At 47.6% G+C, this 24,587-nt stretch overlaps 1 protein-coding gene across 1 annotated transcript in view; it reads right to left on the bottom strand.

The window, feature by feature from the left end:
• The window catches only part of SLC24A3 (solute carrier family 24 member 3), a 510,935-nt gene that overhangs the window by 99,748 nt on the left and 386,600 nt on the right, over positions 1–24,587 (bottom strand). The window lies entirely within an intron of this gene.

Consider the following 24,587-nt stretch of genomic DNA (forward strand, 5'->3'; position numbering starts at 1 on the left):
TGTTGCCCAGGAATGACTTATTCTTCTCTTCCTTGCATTTCAAAGTTTGTTGCTCCTTTTTTTTTTTAAAGAAATATTTTTATGGCTGCACCCAAGGCATATGGAAGTTCCTGGGTTAGGGACTGAATCTAAGTCATAGCTGTAAACCCAAACTGCAGCTGTGGCAATGCCTGATCCTTTAACCCACTGTACCAGTCTAGGGATCAAACCCATACCTCCACAGTAACCCAAGCCATTGCAGTCAGACTCTTAACCCAATGCACCTCAGTGGGAAGTCCAATTTGTCACTCCTTTATTTCATCATAATCCTCCCCCAAGAATATTCAATTCTTTCCTATACTGTAGCCTGTAAGTGTGCAATAGCATCGTGTCTAAAAAACAGTGTGCCTTTCATTCTGTGCCTTTTCATCCATCCTCAGCCCATCTGCCTAGTAAACACAAGATCAGGATTCCTTCTGTCCACAGAAGTAGCCTGAGGTTTCTAAAAGCAGAATGGTCAAAAATCATGTTTAGCCTAAGTGCTAAAACTAAGGACAGGCAGACCACGGTTTATTGTACTTTGCTCTATTGTGCTTGGCAGATGTTCGATTTTTACAAATTGAAGGCTTGTAGTAACCCTGCACTGAACAAGTCTATTAGTGCCATTTTCTCAACAGCATTATTTTTAATAAGGTACATACACTGTTTTTTAGACACGATGCTATTGCACACTTACAGGCTACAGTATAGGAAACATAACTTTTTTGGCCCTGTGGCCTGAAGCATGAAGACATTTCGGGGCCAGGGATAGAATCCAAGCCACAGCAGTGACCTGAGCCATAGTGGTGACAATGCCAGATCCTTAACCCACTGAGCCACCAGGGAACTCTTAGTAAATGTAACTTTTTGTCTTTTTTTTTTTTTGCCTTTTCTAGGGCCGCTCCTGCAGCATATGGAGGTTCCCAGGCTAGGGGTACAATCTGAGCTGTAGCCGCCGGCCTACTCCAGAGCCACAGCAACAAGAGATCCGAGCTGCATCTGCGACCTACACCACAGCTCACGGCAACGCTGGATCCTTAACCCACTGATCGAACCTGCAACCTCATGGTTCCTAGTCAGATTTGTTAACCACTGCGCCACAACAGGAACTCCATTAGTAAATGTAACTTTTATGTGTACTGGGAAACCAAAACAATTTGTGACTCACTTTATTATGATATTCCCTTTACTGGATTGGTCTGGAACCAAACCCACAGAATCTCTGAGGCATGCCTATAAATGGATACTTTCCACTTCAGAAAGCCCCAATCTTGCACAGTGGAGATACTATGGTGACAGTGGGAGAGGGAGGCTAAAAAAGTGAAAAATCCACTGTAATGGAACAACAAAAACAATATTTTTACATGTAAAAATGGGGAGATGGTGACTGGAAAGAATGGTTTGTGTGCAACCATACTGCTCCTTAGGAAGAACACAAACAGGTAACTTTGTCCTCGGAGCAGGTGCATCCTTCTGCATGCCTTCATTTCCTTAGACCTTTACTGAGTGCCTGGTGCACTCAAACCCTGACTGTGTCCCTGAACCCACTCAGCCTTTCCTTGTAGGTAACGAGGGAGTCTGAACAGCTCTAATAGGCTTCACTGATGGTTGACCTGAAGATCTCCAGTGGGTCAGGCACCCTGTTTGTATGACCTTGGAGGAAGAGTCCCCAGTTAGGAGTTCAGAGATCCAGGTTCTTGTCTATGATCTCCCCTGAGACTGACTGACTTTCTTTCCTTTCTTTGGCAGTGCCCATGGCATGTGGAATTTCCCAGGCCAGGGATTGAACCGGAGCCACAGCCACAGTGACAACACTGGATCCTTAACCCACTAAGCCACCAGGGAACTCCTCCCCTAAGACTTTCTAGTTCATCTTTTCCCTATATTCAACTGGCTCTCCATGACAGTCCATACACATTTTGAAAGAGGGGTGGGAGAGAGAAAGATCAGATAGATATATTGCTAGTAATGGACATAACCAAAGCCCCTTCAAAACTGGAGGACTTAAGCCATGAAAATTATTTTTCTCTCTACATCAACATTGTTTTGTCTTCCTCCTTATGCCTAGTGGTTAGAATACTTGAGGGGTGGAACAGGACTCCCAGGGTAATTTTATGTCAACTTTTCAGGTTTTATGTAAAGTATAGAGAGTGTTGGCAGGGAGGAATAAAAGCTCACAGGGATGCACTAATTACTTAAGCTTCATGTCTCTTAGGTTTCCCCAGGAAATCTAATCAGAACCCAGGAGGAGAAGACCAAAAAATAATCACTTCCTCTTGACATGAGTTGCTTTGGGACCGTAAAGATGGATTTGATTTTGATTAATTACTTTTTATTTTATTTTATTTTTGGCCATGACATGCAGTGGCTTGATGTGGGATCTCAGTTCCCAGACTAAGGATTGAACCTGGGCCACAGCGGTGAAAGCACCAAATCCTAACCACTAGACCATGGGGGACCTTTCTGATTCTCTTTAATTAAACACCCATTTTTGGTCCCCTAATAAGAACAAAGTGCAAAAATGGATGGTTTTGAGAAAAAGATTGGGATTTCTGACTTACACTATATGTAACTTATGTTACAGTTTTGCTGTTAGGTAAAGTGACACAAACAATATTCTTGCTCTTCCCTCTCTTCCTAGAACTTAGGCAAGTACCTCACTGTTCCGCATCTCAGTTTTCTCAGCTGAAACATAAAAATAACCATCCTCCTCTTTTAGGACTAACATGAAGATGAACAGAATAGGAGTTCCCCTCGTGGCTCAGTAGAAACAAATCTGACTAGTATCCATGAGGACAGAGGTTCCATCGCTGGCCTTGCTCAGTGGGTTAAGGATCTGCCATTGCCATGAGCTGTGGTGTAGGTCACAGACGTGGCTTGGATCTGGCTGTGGTGTAGGTGGGTGGCTACAGCTCCAATTCAACCCCTAGCCTGGGAACTTCCGTATGCCATGGGTGTAGTCCTAAAAAGACCAAAAAAAAAAAAAAAGATGAATAATGTCAAGACTTACTTTCAAGAGTGGATGTAGTTGGCACTCAAGAAACATTAATTTATCTTCATTCTGAATTCTGGTGGATTTTTATTGGACTAAGTTACTATTATGAAGTTGAAATATTTTAAAAATCCAAGTAGTATTAAAAATAATGACTGTTGAATGTGGAGGAAAGGGAATCCTTCTATACTGTTGGTGGGAATGTAAAGTGGTACAACCATGATAGAAAACAGTACGGAGGTTCCTCAGAAATCTAGAGCTACAATATGATGTAGTTATCTCACTCCTGAGCATATATCCTGACAAACAAACAAGCCAGACAAAACTATAATTCAAAAATGATACATGCACCTCTATGTTCATAGCAGCACTATTCACAACAGCCAATACATGGAAGCAACATAAATGTCCCCTGATAGATGAATGGACAAAGAAAATGTGGCACATGTATACAATGGAATACTACTCAGCCATAAAAAAGAATGAAATAATCTCATTTGCAGCAACATAGATGCAACTAGAGATTACCATACTAAGTGAACGAAGTCAGAAAGAGAAGGACAAATACCATATGATATCACTTGTATGTGGAATCTAAAATATGGTACAAATGAATCTATCTACAAAAAAGAAACACACTCACAGATACGGAGAACAGAGTTGTGGTTGCTAAGAGGGAGTGGAGAGGTAATGGAATGGACTGAGAGTTTGGGGTTGGTAAATGCAAACTATTACATTTAAAATGGATAAGCAATGAGGTCCTACTGTACAGCACAGGGAACTATATCTAGTCTCTTGAGATAAACCATGATAGATGATAATATGAGAAAAAGAATGTATATGTATGTATGACTGGGTCACTTTTCTATATAGCAGAAATTGGCACAACATTGTAAATCAACTGTAACAAAAAATAAAAAAAATAACTGTTACTAAAACAAATTCACCAACACCCCATAAAGCTATGGTGGACCAAAGTAATGGAAAATGAACAAACTACTTCCATAGATACATGGGAAGAAAAAGATAATTCAGCAAATATGGAAAAAGGGCAATCCAAGAGAAACCTGAACCCGATGACTAGTTTAAAAACATCTGATGTAGGGAGTTCCCTTCGTCGCACAGTGGTTAATGAATCCGACTAGGAACCAAGAGGTTGCGGGTTCAATCCCTGGCCTCGCTCAGTGGGTTAAGGATCTGGCGTTGCCCTGAGCTGTGGTGTAGGTTGCAGATGCGGCTCAGATCCTGCATTGCTGTGGCCCTGGTGTAGTCTGGCAGCTACAGCTCTGATTGGACCCCTAGCCTGGGAACCTCCATATGCCGCAGGAGCAGCCCTAGAAAAGGCAAAAAGACAAAAAAAAAAAATCTGATGTAGGAGAGCACTGCTTTAAAACTCCTGATAGGATGAAATGGAAAAGGGAGACTGCACAGAGAAGATATATATTTTAAGAAGTTAATCCTTGCATTCACTTGTGGCCAACTGTTCCTGAATAATTATACTCCTGCAGGGACAAAGGACACAGTATTGTTTATAGTCACTTTGGCTCCTAGAAAAAATGAAAGTGTAATAAGTCGTGGTTTAGTGTGAAGGGTACGGCTGTTGTGGATGGCTGTTATGAGCAGCTGCAACTCCATCCTTTCGAAAAGACCTGACAGGTGGTGCTCTCTGGGGATGGACATTGATGGGGATCAGCTTTGATCAGACCCAGTGAATTGTTACTGGTGTGATGTTGGATTAATAATGACTAGCTGCTATCCTAGTGTATTATTTAATGTCAACATGCTTTTCAATATTGTCTCACCAACTAAGTGAGGACATGCCATTGATGCTCCTGCTGCATGGGGAGAAAGTGAGGAAAGAGACGCATCCTTTTATGAATTCTACCTGCACTTATACTTTTCACTCCTCAGGTTATCTCTCTATGGTCACTTTTGGATGGGGGCCAAGCCTTATATTTTTATTTCCAATTGTGGAATATATATCCTGGATCTATCTAGTAAATTGCAAATATGACCCCAGATTATCTGAAGCTCTTCTCATCGAGGTGGAATCTATCCCTTCATCCATGCCTTGAATCTGGACTGCCTTGCTTTGGGACATAGGAGGCAGCAGAAGTGCTGGGGTGCCAGTTCCAAGCCTAGGTGTCTATAGGCCTTGAGCTTGGCTCTCAGTAGGAATAATTCCACGGTGTGAACAAGCTGGGGCAAGCCTGCTGGAGAAAGTCAGATGCAGCCTTCCCAGCTGAGACATTAAACTAACCCAGCCAAGGGCAGCCCACACCAGAAGGATTATTTCACTGAGCTGAGTCCTAATTGCTGACCCACAGAATTCTGAACTATAGAACATGGTGGTTGTTTTCAGTCACTCACTTTCTGGATCATTTGTGACACAGCAACAGATAACTGATACTATCCAGAACTCACCCACTGATTCAGGATTCAGGGAGTATGAGCTCACGTTCTCTTTTTGAGATCTGGATGAGTGGTTCAGCAGGTCTCAGACTGAATGACTAGCTTGGATTTTCACTCTGGAGCCACACCCTATTTCACATAACTTTGTGGTTCTTCCTATGAAAGGTAGAATATACTTTTCAAGTCCTTTGGACACTGGAATGAGAGCAGAAGTGATGGTTCACTAGTTTAAGCCTAGTATTCAGAGGTCTGGGGTAATTTTTTTTTTCCCTATTATATATATACCACTACCACAAAAACACCTTCCCTTTTGTAGCTGTTACTCTCTCAATCTGAGCCCCAATATGAACAGATAGGTGAGAAATCAGTGCTTATTGTTGTTTACAACTGAGATTTAGGGACTGCTTGTTACACAGCAATAGGTGACTCAGACATACAGCTTTACTTTGACACAGCCAACATGTCTGAACCTCCTTCCCAGATGAATGTCTCAGGCACTTTTCCAAGCCTGGGTTCCGGGGTTCTGGGCCCACTGCCTGCACAGCTCTTCTCATCGAGGTGGAATCTATCTGAAGAGCTTCAGATAATCTGGGGTCATATTTTCTTTTGGAAAAAGATCTTCAGAGGCTACGGAAAGATCAAACTGAGCAGCGTCCTATCAGAGCATCAGAGAGAAGGGACAGGCAGAGAGGTGGATGCCAGGTAAAGAGGCCTCAGAACAAGAGCTGGAGGCATCTAATCAAAACAAGTAACTTCTTGAAGAAAAATAATAGGAGGTGAGACCTGAAAAGACTTCTTGAGGCTTCGGCTCTTTTGAGGGAGGTCTATGTTCTGCCTCCCGAAGAGAAAAAGTTGTTAGGTTGGTTCAGAAAAAGCGGGTTTGTGGAGAATTAAGTAAACTCTTGACCTCTTTCTCTTCCTCCCAAGACACAGGAATGCGGCTGGCCAGCAGGTGTTGGCACCTGGTAAGTGGCTCAGCCCACTTGGGGTGGCCTCTCTTCTTAGGCACACACCGTGCTCTCCTCCCCCAGCTATTCTGCTTTCTTTCTTTTCTTTTTCCTTTCTTTCTTTTTTTTTTTTTTTTTTGGCATTTTAGGGCCACACCCGCAACATATGGACGTTCCCAGGCTAGGGGTCGAATCAGAGCTGCGGCTACCAGTCTACTCCACCGCCACAGCCACAGTAATGTGGGATCCAAGAGCCACGTCTGAGACCTACACCACAGCTCACAGCAACGCCAGATCCTTAACCCACTGAGTGAGGTCACGGATCAAACCCAAATCCTCATGGATATTAGTCGGATTCATTTCCACTGTGCCACAATAGGAACTTCTGGGCTCACTCTCTGACAGGCTCAGTTTCCAACCACTGCTGGCTGGCGAGACAACAAGTGTGCTTAAGTTCTAGGGCAGCTGTTCAGTAGAACTTTCTATGACAACAGAGATGGTTTAAAATCTTCACCGTCCACTATGGTACCTGCCGTCTACATGTGGTTACTGAGCACTGGAAATGTTACTGGTGTGGCTGAGGAACTGAATTTTAAATTTAAATTAAATTAATTTTTAAATGTGGCTAGTGGCAGAGTTTCCTTTGTGGCACAGTGGAAATGAACCTGACTAGTGTGCATGAGGATGCGGGTTTGATCCCTGGCCTTGATCGGTGGGTTAAGGATCCGGCGTTGCCGTGAGCTGTGGTGTAGGTCGCAGATGAGGCTTGGATCTGGCGTTGCTGTGGCTGTGGTGTATGCTGGCAGCTGTAGCTCTGATTAAACCCCGCAGCCTGGGAACTTCCATATGCCGAGAGTATGGCCCTGAAAAGCAAAAAAAAAAGGGGGGGGGTTAGTGGCTACTGGGCTGGACAGCACGATTCTAGGGGGCAGTATCCTGACCACCCGCAGTACATGGTGAACCTTTAATAAACATCAAATATTAAAATGAAAGCCTGTGAGAGGCTCGGCCTTGGCACAGAGGGCCACGGGCTTGCTGCCCCTCCTATAGCTCCTGCTTCAGACCTGAGCACACCTTTTTTTTTTTTTTTTTTCTGTCGTTTTCTCTTTTTAGGGCCACACCCAGGGCATATGGAGGTTCGCAGGCTAAGCACCTAATCAGAGCTATAGCCACCGGCCTATGCCACAGCCACAGCAACACCAGATCTGAGCCAGCCGGCATGTGAAGAGATTACATGTCTAGTGCCAAGTACCATGCATTTGCAGAAAGGTTTTAGGGTGTGAAGAGTTGCCACCATCACAACCAGACAGAAGAGAGCAACATGGGCCTGTGAATTTTCAAGCCTCCAGGGCAGGTTCTCCAGGGTCCGAGTGCCAGGCAGCTGCTGATGGAAGCCCTTACCTTTGTTTGATTAGAGAGTGGGGATTCGAGTCACTGCATTGGGTAGCTCTCTTGTTTGGAAAACAAAGCAAAACAAACCCCCAAACCCTCCAAACACAACTGAACTCACTTTTATGCCCCAGGGCTGGAAAATGACGTGGAATGTTTGCAACATAACATGTGCTTTCTACTCCCCAAGCTGAGCCAGAAGCATGGTGTTTCTTCTCAGAAGTCTACCCAGACTTCAGGAATAAGTGTGAGAATGTTCTGGACCATTGAGGTTTCATCAATGTCAAACTGATGTTTCATCTTCCAGCTCCTTCTGATTAGAAGCCCTTCCTCCAGGGGAGTGAACTGTGGCCCTGGTTTGAGGGCAAGGAGAATACTCATTAAGTCCTGGCACCCGCTCACTCTCAGACTCGAGACAGGACCTCGGCATATTGCCTCCATGACCTGCTTTTGCATCCTCTGAAGCCTGCATCACCATTCAGCTGTCAGCAGGCCAGCCTCTTCATGGCCCATCTCACCTCTTCAGTGTTCACTCTGCTCACCAGCTCACCCCCCACCCCACTGACGCAGCTTCTCAGCACCCTGCTGCAGTTCCCCAGCCGCATCAAGCTCCAAAGGCCCTTCTCAGTTTCCTGAAGGCTGGGGGCACTGCCCCAGTGCCACTCTGAGCCCTTCCTTCTTTCTTGTCTGGTTCTCTCTCCGTGCCCTTGACCTTGCAAGTGGTGAGCAGCAACTCGGCAGCAGCTCCCTGAGGAGGGGTCCTCAGATCCCACCCCCTGCATCTTGCCTGATGTTGGCACAAGGAAGGAGCGCCAGGGATGCTTGACATCTCATGGAAGTGACAGGTCAGCATTTGCAACCAGGCGATTTGGCATTTCTGGGCTTCAATGCCTCATGGTAATGCTCTGCCCAGAACAGAAGAGTGGAGAGGAGGGCTTTTGAAGGGAAAGGCGGTGAAGTGAGTGGTTCTGGGCAACATGGAAAGAGCAGGACACTGGCAATAGCCTACAGCCTCGTTCTTTAGTGTGGCTTGGGGAATGGCAGCAGCGGCGGCGGCAGCAGCAGCAGCAGCAGCCAGGAGTTGGCTGGAAGTGCAGATCCTCAGGCCCCACCAGAAGCTGCATGTTAACTAGACCCCCAGGGATCTACTGCACAGTAGCATTTGCGAAACACGAGTTTAGAAGGAAAGACATTTGGAACATACCTAAGAGATAGGAGTCCTACAAAAAGGAACACTTCACTTCACACTTGGGACTTAGATATTATTTCTGAAGGGACCAGGACCAATGCACTCTGAAAAAGAATGTTAAGATCTAGTTTCTGGAGTTCCCGTCATGGCTCGGCAGTAAGGAGCCCGACTAGTATCTATGAGGATGCAGGTTTCATCCCTGGCCTCGGCCTGTGGGTTGGGGATCCAGCATTGCTGTGGCTATGGTGTAGGCCAGCAGCTGCAGCTCCGATTTGACCCCTAGCTTGGGAACTTTCATATGCCGCACATGCAGCCCTAAAAAGCAAAAAGCAAGGAAAAAAAATCCAATTCATTATGTAGTGAACACTATGAAGTAGCCTTAGTTTAGAAGCCAAAATAAACCCCTCTATCCATGAACACAGTCTGAGGAGGTGAGGTCTAAGCATCTGGGGTACTGTGGTGGGGGTGAGTGGGGTTAACTATTCAAAAAGCTAAGAGATCTTGGGCCAAAGTACCTATCTGGAATCTATTGGCGTGGTAATGTCAATTTCAGGAAATCTATTTAGGCATCCTTGCAGGATGGCTGTCTGTACAGAGGAAGGCACAGCAGGGCAGATGTGAATCCAGAGGGACTCTGAATTAAGGATGGGAATTTTGGTGGAATTCTGTGGGGCAGGGGGAGGCTGTTGGCAAATATGTTATTTGCTTCCTCTTATCACCTCCAGACCACGAGCAGAAAGACTCTGGAAAATGAACTCTCAATTGGCCACTGAAGAAAGAGAACAGAAAATAGAAAGGCACCTTTCAAATCACATCCAAAGCTGAAAGAGACGAGCAGCAGAGAAAATTGTATTTTTCAGGTAAGAAACATTTTCAGAGCCAGGGATATTTTCATTCTTCAGGACTCTAACGTAGGTCCCTTGAAAAATGCCTTTGGGCTTTGCCAGCGTTCAGTCTGACAGGTGTGATGAGAGCTGGGGAGCCCAACCTTCTCTGTCTTTTTTTTTTTAGGGCTGTGCAGCATATGGAGGTTCCCAGGCTAGGGGTCTAATCAGAGCTGTAGCTGCTGGCCAGAGCTGTGCCTTCCTCCAGCTCAGCAAATGCTCACTCTCCTTTCTGACCCTCTCACCCAGGATGGAAGCCCAAGGCTCATTTGTCAGGTAAGGAGTAAATGAATTACCCAAGCAGCTGCTCTCTAAAAACAAGACAGAGGATCCAGTAATATGCCAACAGGCAGGGTCTCACCTGCTAGCCCCCATCAATGTGACGGGAGTCCCTGTGACATCCGAGGACAGCTGGTGTGGACCCTGCAGCTGCCTGCCACCTCCCCCCAGCAGAACCCCTCCCTGCCATCAAGCTTTAATGTCAAACAGCTAAAGCTCCAGTTGATGTCAGCTCTTATTCTTCTCTTTCCCTCAAGAATGCCTAATCTTGCACCATCTATAAGGGTTCCCATCACAGAGTGCTGCAGAATGTGCTGGTTTTCAAGAGCTTTAAACTTGAGATGCTGAAGTGCAATCATTATCTTGTCAAGTTTCTCCCCCAAAGAAGACCGCCAGCACACGGAACCTTCAGACTCTCCGGTTCATCACTTCCTCTGTCCCAAGGGGAAAAGAATCGCCATTTAATCTTAATTCTAGCGGGCTGGAAGCTGCCCAGATGATAAAAAGATCTGCTTAACTAGTAAAGGTGACCCAGGGAGGCTTTATAGGATTATTGCCTGGATGTGCTGCAAGACCCCAGGCAGAAATTTGGTGGAACTCCTGGTTGCTGAGTTAACATGGGATTACGGAGTGTTTCAGTTCCTCTGAAAATACAAAGGGGGGCCTTTGCGGGTGGGCGTGGGGAACAGGGAGGGGCCTTGTGGATGTTTCTGGTGGGTCCTAAGTGATTTTTTTTTCCTGCAGAATAAAGTGTCCTAAAACCATGAATATCCCCCATCCTCTGTCTCCTCCTGCCTGATCAACCTTCCAGTCAATTAAGATTTCTCCTTGCTATAGTTTAATCTGCACCCACAATTCATTGCTCACAAGACCATCAATAACCAGAACTGGTCTTTTCAGACTATCGACGGTCATTGGCCAATAAACAGAAGTTCCTTCTGACTGTTTCCAATAAACTCAACCCGACGCAAACGTTAACAGGTTATAGAGCTTCTTCTCACAGATCTATACCCCAACACTCCAGGGGGAGCTGTAGCCAAGTATTTTGCCCGAAATGGCTGGGTTTGAACCCAGGTGGGGCTTCAGCTGTCGGGTGCGTAACAAGTTACTCCAGAACGTGGTGGCCGAAACCAACCACTCCTCTGTTCACAGACCCTGCAGGTCCACAGTGACAGCTCGGCTCTGCTCTAGCTGACGGTGGCTGGGGTGGCCCCAGGATCGGGGGTGGGGGAGGGCCATTAGGAATGGTGGGAAACAGGATTGCTATCCTCATGTTTGGCTTCCAGGATGGACACAGTCAAACAGCTGGGGCAGGAAATACAGGGGCTTTGAGCACCTCTCTCCATCCTCAGCTGTCTCTCCAGCAGGGCAGCTGGTTCCTTTCACGGGGGCTCAGCGCTCCAGAGGTACACATCCCGAGAAACTGAGAGTACACATCCTGAGAAACTGGGGAAGCTCTGCTGCCTTTCAGGACCAGTCTGGGAAGCCATGCACTGTCATTTCCATCTCTCTGTATTTGCTGGAAGGGACTCACGAGCGAGCCCAGGCAAAGAGAAACTAACTAGACTCTTTTTTTTTTTTTTGATGGGAGGAAATTAAAGGGATTTGCTGCCATGTGTTGGGCAGGAGCAGGTGGCTGGGGGAAGCAGGTGGGTGCCAGGAAGCAATGCTGGGAGGGAGCTGGGAACTGTGGCCAGCCCTGGTGGTCCACTCTGCCACAGCTTCAGTTTTTCTTGTGGGAACTGGAACCACTCAGCACTCTCAAACGGTAAAGAGGAACTGATCACAGACTCTTTCCAAGTCTGAGGATGGAGTTGGGCATGAAACGTCCCAGTGGATCACTAGAGCAAAAAGGCTGTGGCTTTAGAATTTTGTTCTGCTTCCCTCTGAAATAACACCCCCTTATACTCTTCTAACTCATCCTAATGCATGAGGTATTAACTCAGTTAGTCCTCACGACACCCCATGAGGCTGGCATTATCATGGTGCCCATTTTTCAGATGAAGAAACAGAGGCCCAAGAAGCATAAAAAAGTACTTCTGTAGGATCAATTAGTACATGGTTGCTTTGAGCTGAAATGTGTCCCCCAAGTTCATGTGTTTAAGCTCTACACCTAGGACCTCAGAATGTGACTGAGCTGGAGGACACGGCCTTTAAAGAGGTGATTCATGAAAAACGAGATCACATGGATGGGCCCCAAACTAATATGACTGGTGTCTGTAGAAGAAGAGATTAGGACACAGACACGCACAGGAGGACGACCTTGTGAAGACACAGAAGACAGATGGCTGCCTCTAAGCCAAGGAGGAAGCCCTGAAGATACCAACTCTGAAATCCCTTGATCTTGGCCTTTCAGTCCCCAGAACTGTGAGATCAGTTTCAGTGGTTTAAGGCCCCCCATAGCCTGTGGTACTTTATTATAGCAGTGGTAGCAAACCGATGCAGTGGTGACCCTAGAATCTGGACCCAGGCAGCCTACCCCTGGCGCATCCTTACCCATCCCACTCCTGGGGCTGGCAAGCGTTCCCTGGGGCGGGGGTTGGAGGGGGCTCCGTCAGGGGTGGGCTCCATCAGTGGGTCAGTGGCCTTCTTCCCAATTTCCTCCACCACCAGCAACCCCTGCATTTCAAGACAGGCTAGCCCTCCTCCCCTACACATTTCAAGGATGCTCCATGCAAATGCTAGGAGAAGCCTGTGCCAACTAAGGCAGGGGAAAAAAATATCTGAAATGAGATCATTTAAAATAGGATAAGGGGAGATTTAAAGCTCCCTGGGATCTGGCTAGGAAGTTGGAGATCAAAAAGAAAAGTCCCACAGCCCCTCGGAGCTTCCCTGCCTTCATTACCGTGTGGTTATATAACCTGCAGCCTTAGCTGAACCGAGGACTAAACATTCCTGCTGGGGCAGCACCGCTCTTTTTTACTAAATCTTTCTTTTTACAATTATTTCTGTGATGCAGGCAGAAAAAGCATGGGGCCGGCGGTGGCTGCTGAGGGTATATGGGCACATAGGTGGCTCTGGAACCAGACCTTGGCTGGCAGGCTTTTTCAGGGGACAGCCCCTGGCTCTGGCCTCAGAGGGGACCCCGAACACTCTCCCGCAGTCAGGCTTGGTTTGCGCAGCACTGCCCTTTGCCCTCCTAGATCTGCCTGGAACAAATGTCATGGGTGCTGTCCATGGTGAGAAGAAAAGACCTCGGGAACGAGGCTGGTCCTGCTGGACATCTCAATATCCTGTGGCTCCAGGACCAGGGGGTTGCTTATGTTCCTCGCTGGCCAGTGGTGAGAGCGGTGGGAAGGAGGACCTGGATGTTTGGCTGCTGCAGTCTGTCTCAGCATCTCTGGGGACTCAGCAGTACCTAGGGGTGTGGTGGGCCTAGATGCACTGGCAGGGAACCCAGCAGGTGCTCTTCATGACCAGTCTAGATCCCCACACCTCAGCAGAGCACAGTCCAAGTGCAGCAGAGCAAATCCTTTGCTCCAGAGGACCCCCATGACGTCAGCTTCATCTGGAGCTTCGTCCCGTAAGACCAAAGGCTCTGAGGGCTGGGACCACGTGCGCCTGGCCCGTGTGTGATCCCAGCGTGGTGACTGGTGGACCACAGTCTCCCCCAGCACCCCCAAGCACGTAAGGTCTGCAAGGACACTGGTTTCAGCTGCATGGTCCACCACAAGCGTGCATTCAGTAAACACTGGGTGACTGAAAGAGCAGGTGCCTGGTCCTTAGACCTCCTGTCCAGTGGGAGTACGAGGCATCTGCAAAGGTTGGTCTGCTTCTCTCCCTCCTCTCATTCCTTTAAGAGGCCCTGGTGGGAGTTCTAAGCTGCACAAGCAGTACCTTGGACAGAAGCAGGCTTGGGCTCTTGGCTGAAGTCGTCTTTAGGAGGCTTGTGATGCTGGGGAGGGGCGGACATCCTTAGGGATGGGGCGCCACATGGATGGATCAAAATTCCTCAGTGGCTCCAAGGCCTTCCAGGGCCCTCTGGATAATCACACTCTTCCTGGGATCTTTTTTCTTAGGGGTGATTGGAACACAGAAACTTCATGCCCAGTTCAAGTGTCTACTGTTTGGGTGGCCCCAGCACCACGGGAAGACCTGACCCAGGTGTCTCAGAATGGACAGTGGGCCTGAGAATGGGACGGTGGGCGGGGGGGGGGGTGTGTGTGTGTGTGTCACAGTACTTGCTAAAGTGTTGCTGAGAACTCAGCCCACCTTCCCCAGCATACTGTTCCCTGACTGGGTGGCTGTGAATTCTCAGAGGTCCTGGGTGCTCTGTTCAGAGGGTGGGAAGGACTTGTTGCCCAGCTCCAGGGGTGAGCTCAGCAGGTGGTCTCCAGCGGGCAGCTCCCATGGGATGGGTCTGCCTCAGCTGCTGCTCGCCGCCCTGCCCAAGGTCACATCTTTCCTGGGTGACACTCATTCACTGGCTGAGATGCAGTGATATTCCAAGTGGGCCGTATTGGTTCCAGAACTGTTTGCCAGGTTGGCTGAGGCTTTGGTGAGCCTGTATTAAAGCCTGACTTCATCTCCCTCCCCTTTCCCTTCACAAGCATTGGTTCCTAAAAACATTTTGCACCCAGAACTCTGTCTGGGCGGGTGCCTGCTTGCAGAAAACTGACCGGTGCCAGCATGTCATCAATTCATTTAAAATTTCCAGACCCTTCCTAACTGGATCTGTCCCTGAAGGGTTTATTTTTAAAATGAGATGAAACCAAAACATAAACCAAACTACATCAAATAGTAATAAAACCAAGTAGAAAAGGAATTAAACCCCTTGGTAGGAACGATCCTCTGGCCCACAGAGATCTGTTCAAAGATGAAGCTAAAGACCACATCATCTGTGAGATTAAAGCTTAAAAGATTATGGCTTAAAAAGGGATGACGACTTGGATGCAGAACAAACAGGAGAGATTCACTAATCAAAACACACACGCACATATCCACACACCCCAGCAAATTCCAATTTGGGTTGTTGGATGCTAACCCAGAGGACCATCTGATCTTCCTTGAACATGCCTATGGGTTCAGCCTCATTACTCATGATCAGTCCCGGGGTTCAAAGCAGAGACCTCCAAGTCGGGGATCCATCTGGGTCATGAGAAGCGAGTCCCAGGCAGCTGCAAGGCTAGAGGCAGCTTAATCAGAACCCACGTGGCACTGAGAGGGACCTCAGAGCCACTGACCACACTTTCCAGGTTCTGCAGTCTGCGCTGGTCCTCGATCAAGACTCCACTGTGCTTCACATACTCAATGGGACACAGAAATATATGCGGGGACCCTTGCTCCCCTGTTGGTGCCCACAGGCAGGTGTGTCGACCCAGAGGAACATGTGCCAAGTGGGTAAGAAAAGCAGGATGGGATCCAGAGCAAGGTTCGGGGGTGAAGACCAACATCTGGGTGAGGGAGGGTCTGTGGGCCTGAGGCACGAAGGGACAGGACAGGCGTTGGCTGGACCCTGCAACAAGGACCATGAGGAGAAGGACACCGTGGGGGCAAGAGCCTGGCACCAGGGCGTCTCCACTGAATATCTATTACACACCTGGTGCCATCCTAAATACCATACCTGTATTAATTCATGTAACTACAGCAATGACCCTACCAGGTAAAAACTATTAACCTGCTTCACAGAAAAGGAAACAGAGGCACACAAAATTTAAGTCATGTGTTTGATGCCACACAGGCAGAGATGGGATTCAACCCCAACAGCGTGACTCTAAATTGCAAGCTCTTCATCATACTCTCAATCGTAAGCTGTTCAAGATGCCACTGCAGTCCTATGATGCCTATGGTTCTGCAGAAATGGCAAAGAACACCAAAGGCGATTTTTCTGCCATCCTGCAGGGTCCTGATGGGGGCTACCAGACTCCAGGGGCATATGGAGAGAGCGGGGATGTAGAAGCATCTTAGATGGCAGGTTACGTTCTAAGTTTAAATCCTAAGCGTTGGGCTCTCAGGGCGACCTCCAACCAGAGTCGCCGGTTAGGAGAGTCCCCAGATGGCCCAGGACTCCTTAGCATCACTGGGAGCAGCCTGGGGGAGGTGCTGCCCCGGCCCAAATGCTGTGATGGGTTTCAGAACACAGCCACCAGGACGGGCAGTCAATTGCAGGCCCACCTCAGAGATATTGCGGGTTCCGCCCCAGACCACTGCAATAAAGCCAGTATTGCAATGCGGTGAGCCACAAGGATATTTCGGTTTCCCAGGCATATATAAAAGTTATGTTGACACTACACTCTAGTCTATTAAGTGTGCAGCAGCATTATGTCTAAAAACACAACATGCATACCTTAATTAAAAATATTTCATTGATTAATCCACTCATCTGTTGAAGATGTGGTACATATACGCAATGGAATACTTACAACTCAGCCGTCAAAAAGAACAAACTAATGCTATTGGCAGCAATGTGGATGCAATGAGAGGGTCTCATGCTAAGTCAAGTAAGTCAGAGGGAGAAAGACAAATACCATATCACTTATATGCAGAATCTAAAATGTGGCACAAATGAACCTATCTACAAAACGGAAACAGACTCACAGACACAGAGAACAGACTTATGGTTGCCAAGAGGGAGCGGGGAGGGAGTGGGATGGACTAGGAGTTTGGGGTTAATAGATGCAAACTATTACGTTTAGAATGGATAGGCAATGAGGTCCCACTGCATAGCACAGGGAAACTATATCCCATCTCTTAAGATAAACCATGATGAAAGATAACGTAAGAAAGGGAATGTGTATATATATGTATGACTGGGTCACTTTACTGTACAGCAGAAATTGGCACAACATTGTAAATCAAGTATAATTTAAAAAGGCAAAAATAACCTTCCTCGCTAAAAATGCTAACCATCATCTGGGCCTTCAGAGAGTTGTAATCTTTTTGCTAGTGGAGGGTCTGAAATATTTTAAGAATTACCAAAATGTGACAGAGAGACTTAAAGTGAGCAAAGGCGGCTGGAAAAATGGTACTGACAGACTTGCTCGCTGCAGAGTGGCCACAAACCTTCCACTGGCAAGAACTGCACTATCTGCAAACTGCAATAAAGCTAAGAGACATAAAATGGGGCATCCCTGCCCTCTTACTGTAGTCAGAAATCGGAGAGATACATTCTCAAGGTTGCTGCCTCTCCGAAGATGCTCAGCATTTCTGAGTGGGGGCACCTGTTCTGGCCCTGTTCTCATCAGCCCTCAGATCTACAATGTGGAGAAAGACCAATCTTTGTGGGAAACACACCAGATGGAAATTGCCTCCACCCTTATCACACTACTGAAACCAATTCAGATGCATAGACACGCACAACTGTGAGACACAGAAAGCACCTCGTGAGAGAGTCAAGATTTAAAAAGATGTCAACAGCCTCTTTCAAAACAAATAAGAATGGGAGTTCCCGTCATGGCTCAGTGGTTAATGAATCCAACTAGGAACCATGAGGTTGCAGGTTCCACCTCTGGCCTTGCTCAGTGGGTTAAGGATCCAGTGTTGCCGTGAGCTGTGGTGTGGGTCACAGATGCGGCTCGGATCCTGAGTTGCTGTGGCTCTGGCGCAGGCTGGTGGCTACAGATCCGATTAGATTGCTAGCCTGGGAACCTCCATATGCTGCGAGAACGGCTCAAGAAAACGCAAAAAAGGAGTTCCCGTCATGGCTCAGTGGTTAGCGAATCCAACTAGGAACCATGAGGTTGCGGGTTCAATCCCTGACCTTGCTCAGTGGGTTAAGGATCCGGCGTTGTTGTGAGCTGTGATGTAGGTTGCAGATGCAGCTCGGATCCTGTGTTGCTGTGGTTCTGACATAGGCCAGTGGCTACAGCTCCGATTAGACCCCTAGCCTGGGAGCCTCCATATGCTGTGGGAGCGGCCCTAGAAATGGCAAAAAAAAGGCAATCCCCCCCCCAAAAAAACGAATAAGAATGGTGTGAGAGGGATGAATGTTAAAAAAAAATCCTGCACTGAAATATAGAACGGGGTGGCATATGGGGAAATTACCTGGAGATTGGAGCTGCTCAAAAGTTCCCATGGGCCAAGAATGAGATCCAGTTGCTACACAGACTAGAACAGGCTCCAGGTGCATGAAAAAGAATTTCTTGTGATGGGTAAGAGGTCAGCATCGCCCCATGCCCAGCATTAGTCATGATTCACCCAGGGCACAGTACCCCCATCCCAATGGACCCCATACTGGGACGGAGGCATTGACCATGTAGGAACATCCCAAGGAGGAACAGGTGTCTGGAGGCTAAGTTCCAGAAAAGTAGTTGGAAGAATGGAGAGCCAGGGCACAGTTCCCATCCTAGGTGGAGGCAAAGCCTGGGGTCGGTCTGAGATCTGGGTTTCATTATTGATTAAGTGAGGAAGAGCTATATTTTATTTCAGTAGAGAAGGCAGATACAGGTCCAGGAAGGGAGGGAGATTTGAGCACAGTCACCTAAAAATTCACAGAAGGAGCACACTGCACAATGGTATACTCAGCATCACTGAACATCAGTGACGTCGTTCTATCACTCAATTACCCAATGGATACCAAGCACAGTCTAGGCAATGGGGACAGAGAAGGAAGCATCACGGATGAGCCCATCTGCTCCCATCACACTCACACCCCATGGCAGGAAGGTGCCCAATGCATAATTATACAGTAGATAATACAGCTAGTTCTGTGATGATACACACTGTGGAGAAAAACACAGGAGAGACGGGATGAGAGTTTGGGATGGCAATGCATGTGACCTTTTCAGTGGGATGACTAAGGAAGAGCTCATGAGAGGTGATGTCTCAATAAGCACAAGGGATGGGGGAAGGTGAGCACGGGCGTGTGGGCCAGGACTGTTCCTGAAAGAAGGGAGAGCAGGTGCAAAGGCAGGAGCATGGGGTGTGTTTGTGATCATCAAGGAGGCCAGTGAGGCCAGGGAGCTGAGTGAGGGCAGGTTGTGGGAGATGAGGGCAGAGGGCCCTGGAGGCCACTGTTTAGCTTTTCCTCTGAATGTGACAGGGCTCCCGGTCAGGTTTAAGCAGAGAGGTGACAGCTCCCCAGAAGACTTTCAAACATCATTGTGGCTGCAAGGAGGTCACCATGTGGCCCACCGCAGCCAGCCTAAAGAGGGGCAATGGGACTCGGCCAAGGTGGCCAGTTGGAGGAGGAAAGGAGTGGCTGATTTGGCAAATATTCTGAAGGTAGATGCAACAGGATTTCCAGATGATCTGGACATAGGATACAGGGTATGGAGTCAACTAAGGGTGACACCCACTAAAAGGATGGAGCCACCATTTACTGATGAGACTGTGGGGGGAGGAGATTTGCAGCAAGAGTCTGAAGCCCAGGTTTGGACAGACTGAGATGTCCTGTAGGTGGTAGGGGTCTAGAGGCATCACCTGGGGCTGGTATTAAAGCCAAAGCCTGAAAGCACATGTGGAGAGAAAAGAGGAATGGTCAGAGGGCAGAGCGTGCCCCACTTGGCTCCAGTCTAGTTGGGGTGGGGGTGGGACATACCAAGCAAGGAGATGAGAAAGGGCCATAGGGAGGTGGGGGAGGGGAGCCAGGACTACGAGCAGCCAGAAGCCAAGGGAAGAAAGTGGCTCTAGGAGTGAAGGTCTGTGCCAAGTGCTGCGACTGCACCAAGAAGAGGGTGGAGGGCCAGCTGAGACTCAGGGACTTGGAGGTCACTGTGACTCTGATGAGAGCAGTTAGGGCACAACACTGATTCGAGAGCAATGAAGAGCCCATTCAAGGGATACTTTGTGGGGAGAAAATCTGGATGAAAAATCCCTAATGTCCTCTCTGAACCTTAAGATTCCAGACTCTTATTTTTTTTCCTTTTTGAAGAAGTTTTGACTTGATTTGAGGGCAGTGGAAGAGGAAAAAACTACACCAATTCCTGAAGGTCATAAAGACTCTGAAGAAGGTCTGACCTTGACCTATGGTTCAGCAGCAGTCAGATGCATTTCCCCAAGTCAATCCATCACTGTGGTGGCTTTATTGATGAAATAACTCTTCTGCTGAGAGAGTCCTGATGGACGAATCAGGAATTATAGTTGAGATATCAGAGTGATGACTGCTTGCCATGAATCTCTCTCTCTTTTTGGCTGCACCCGAGATCTGTGGAAGTTCCCAGGCCAGGGATTGAGCCCATAACACAGCTTCTACAGTGACAAAGCCAGAACCTTAACCTGCTGCACCACAGGAGAACTGTAAGAATCTCTTGATTCCATTCCTCTGTCCCAAAAACCACATCAGTGATGGATGCACCTTCAGTTGAAAGACTGAAGAACAGGCAGAAAGGTGTAGGATCTTGTTGTGGAGACAGGCTGGATAAAACGTATCTTTTATCCCAAACTTAGTCCACCAACCCACTGGATCTGTAGCATTTCATGTGTCGACGAGATTTGCCCCAAAGGATCCATTCTGGGAGCGGGGAGTCACTTGGATTTAGGCCCATCATGCGTTCTAGGTCCCCTTTCTCCCGTCCCTCTTGAGAAAGGAACTCAGTATCTTCCCATGACAGTAGGAGTGGACCCTCTGTGGTGAGCTTCCAGGATGTGGTGTGTGGAGAGCATGGCTGATTTTCTATCTGTGTCTCCACAGCACCCACCACTTCCAGGCTGGACTCAGGCTGGACTCCCAACTTCCAGCACCGATGACTTTGCCTGGAGGGTTGCTGGCTGCAGAGTCTTCTCTGCCCTCAGCTGGTGCACACCCCCCCAGCCCCTCACCCCCGAGGAGTGCGTGCTCCCCACTGCCTCCCAGAGCCCCCCTGTGGGGCTGAGTCCCGGGTTCCCAGAGCAGTGACCTGCTTGGTGTCTTCTTTCTCTGGGTGCATGGTCTCTCTTTCCCATTGTCACACCGGAGTTTCCTAGGATCCAGTCCCAAACACATGACCTGCTCCCCAATCTTTGCTGGGGGTCTACTTTGGGGGAATATAGAAGTGGAGATGGCAGGAAGGTCTCTGAGATCTGGTGTAGGCTACGTCAGTGCCACCCCTACCAGGATGGAAGACAGCTGCCAGGAGGACAAATACTGCTTAGAGCTATGGATGAGGGTTCAGGGAGGTGTGTGTGTGAGGGGGCAAGAGGGGCCCCATTCAGTCTCCCCTGCTGCTCCAGCCACAGTTTCCTCATCTGTAAAGTGAATGAAGTGGACTAAATTGGCTCTAAGGGCTGTCAGCATCAATGTTCTACATTGTGAGAAAGAGTAGTTGGAAAGTCCCACGGTATCCTTGTGCAAGTGAAATAAGATTTGATTAAAAAAACAAACAAAACAAAACAACAACAACAACAAAAAAGAAAGACAACGGAGGAAGTGGAGGAGGAGGAAGAGGAGAGAAAAAGCAAAGAAAGAATAAGAAGGCACCAGCTTTTGGGCAAAGCTTTATTTCCTTGGAACTGGAGTAGCTAGCCGATGTAAGGGGATGGGAACTAGCTCAGAAGGAGAACAAATAAGCAATTTTTTTTTTCTTTCTTTTGGCCATATCCACTGCATGTGGAAGTTCCCGGGCTGGGGACTGAATCTGAGCTGCAGCTGCAACCTATGCCACAGTTTCGGCAACATTGGATCCTTAACTCACTGCGTTGAGCCAGGGATCGAGCCTGTGCCTCGGCAGTGACCGGAGCTGCTGCAGAGACAACACCAGATCCTTAACCCATTGCACCACAGTGGGACCCCAATAAACAGTTTTCTACCTGAGTGTCCTGGGATGCAGTCCAACACTGGCATGTGGACTTGGTGAATACAAATTGAGGATTCCTGGTTATGACCAAGATGAACAAGTGCTGGTTCAATTTGATGTCAAACACCTCAAAGCTCATTACTATCATCACTTCCACTGACTCCCCTGAATGCAGAGGACACCTCCCACCCCCACAAGGAAACACTTTTTTTTTTGTCTTTTTGCTATTTCTTGGGCCGCTCCCGCGGCATATGGAGGTTCACAGGCTAGGGATCCAATCGGAGCTGTAGCTGCTGGCCTACACCACAGCCACAGCAACGCGGGATCCGAGCCGCGTCTGCAACCTACACCACAGCTCACAGCAACGCCGGATCCTTAACCCACTGAGCAAGGGCAGGGACCGAACCCGCAACCTCATGGTTCCTAGTCGGATTCGTTAACCACTGCGCCACGACGGGAACTCCAGGAAACACTTTTTGATCTCAAAGTTCTTTTTCAGAGAAGGAAATTTCTCCTATTATTTAAACATAATAAACATGGGGAGTGCTGGCAGAGGAAAAAGATGCCTGCATATAAATTATCTGACATGAAAAGCTGTATTAGTAAAAAAGTTTTTTTGTTTTCTGTGTTTTTTTTTTTTTTTCCCTACCACATCTAAGGCATATGGAAGTTTCTGGGCCAGGGATCAAATCCCAGCTACAGCTGCAACCCGAGTCACTGCAGAGACCACACTGGATCCCTAACTGACAGTGCCACAGCAGGAACTCCAAAATGGTTACTTCTTTTTTTTTTAATCTTGAGAAATAAAATGTATGGATCTAATGTTTTCCCCCAAATGTACATTCTAAGAGCAAGCACGACCTGGTTGCTATCAATGAATGGGACTGGAATCAAGCACTGATTGCTCCTTGGTGTAATTTCCCCATAAAATAGCAGCAGGATGTGACATCACAGAGTCCCCTTTGGCTTTTACTTGCCCATAGTCACAGAGAGAGGCTGGGGGAAGATATTCAAGGGTTCAAGTTTTCCGAGGCTCTGTCCTAAGCCCTTCCTAGATGAATCATTTTTTTTTTTTTTTGGAAGGGTTATAGGGCCTGTGTCATCATCCTCGTCTCATTTTCTTCCTCAACAGTGAAATCCTCATTCATTAACACCTTTGCATGTGGAGTGTGAGCAATTCTGCCACACATCAGCTTTGTGAAACCTGCACTTTTAAGGGATGTTAGAAGGTCCAACCCATAGCTGTAAACTGGACACAGAGACGGAGATAATGGGTGGGAAAAAGCGTTATTGTTAATTAGGAAAGATGTATGGGGGGCAGGTTTTTCAAAGGCTCTGCTCATTAATGAATATTATGTGTTTTGACAACTTTGCTTCTCTGTGCAAACTGCTAACAGCAGGGACTTGGCTAATGAACATTGGATGTAGATCAGTGGGGACCCCTGGCTCCATCAACATTACACTCTTTTTTGTGCACTTAAAAGAAGCACATCGTCATTCTTCTTTCTTTAAGCCTTATTGTGACATGGCCATTCTCTAGAGAGACAACAAAAGCACACCTGGAAAATGCAGCAAGTGTTGCTAATTTGCAAAATAAGTTACTGACTTAGTTATGCTTCTTCCCAGAATTGTGTGTACTGATAGGAGGCACAGACACCAATGGACTGCCTTTAAATCATGCTGTAGAAAAAAACGCACCAGGATCCTGAAAGCTGTACCATTCAGTTGGTGCCTAATCATTTACCAAACTGCAACTTTACCTTGTTTGTCTTAACATGTATATGAATTTTATAGTGCTAAAATTTACATGCCTATGTATTTTCCTTTCTTTTTTTTTTGTCTTTTTGCCATTTCTAGGGCCGCTCCCGCAGCATATGGAGGTTCCCAGGCTAAGGGTCCAATCAGAGCTGTAGCTGCCAGCCTACTCCAGAACCACAGCAACAAGGGATCCGAGCTGCATCTGCGACCTACACCACAGCTCACGGCAACGCTGGATCCTTAACCCACTGATCGAACCTGCAACCTCATGGTTCCTAGTTGGATTCGTTAACCACTGCGCCACAACGGGAACTCCCTGTATTTTCTTTAAACCCCCTCTCCCCCACAACACCACCACCAAAGGAACCATCTACCAGAAGAATCAGTTTGGACAGATGAAATGAGGATGCTACTAGAGATTATCACCTGCAGACATGAATAACAAAATAAAACTGAAAAGACTGCTACCAGAGTTTGAAGGAGTGAAGATTTTGTCCACCTAGTGAAATCAGGGAAGGCTTCTTGCAGGAGGTGACATACTGAATACATACTTGTAGAACAAAAAATGACTTGCATTTTTTTTTTTTTTATGGCCGCACCTGCAGCATATGGAAGTTCCCAGGCTAGGGGTCGAATCGGAGCTGTAGCTGCTGGCCTACTCACTCCACAGCCATAGCAACACTGGATCCAAGCCACGTCTGTTGCTACACTGCAGCTTGTGGCAATGCTGGATCCTTAACCCACTGAGCAGGGTCAGGGATAGAACCCGCATCCTCACAGAGACTCCATTAGGTTCTTAACCTGCTGAGCCACAAGGGGAATGCCATGACTTGCATTTTCAAAACTGGGAGATGGCGTGGAGTGGCCAGAGATGAGGAACAGACATGTGTAAGCACCTGAACAAGGTAAGAACATGAGGGACAGGCAATGATCGGTTCAGTTCTGCTGTAGACGTGGATGGGTGAAAGCCAGCTGGAAATGGGAGATGATCACAGAGGGTGGCCTTGCAGGCAGGACATGAGGTCAGAGTGGAGGTTCATGAAGTTTAATCAGTGTGAACATGGATTT

This window comes from Phacochoerus africanus, chromosome 3 (genome assembly GCF_016906955.1).
Source record: "Phacochoerus africanus isolate WHEZ1 chromosome 3, ROS_Pafr_v1, whole genome shotgun sequence".
NCBI classification, from domain to species: domain Eukaryota; kingdom Metazoa; phylum Chordata; class Mammalia; order Artiodactyla; family Suidae; genus Phacochoerus; species Phacochoerus africanus.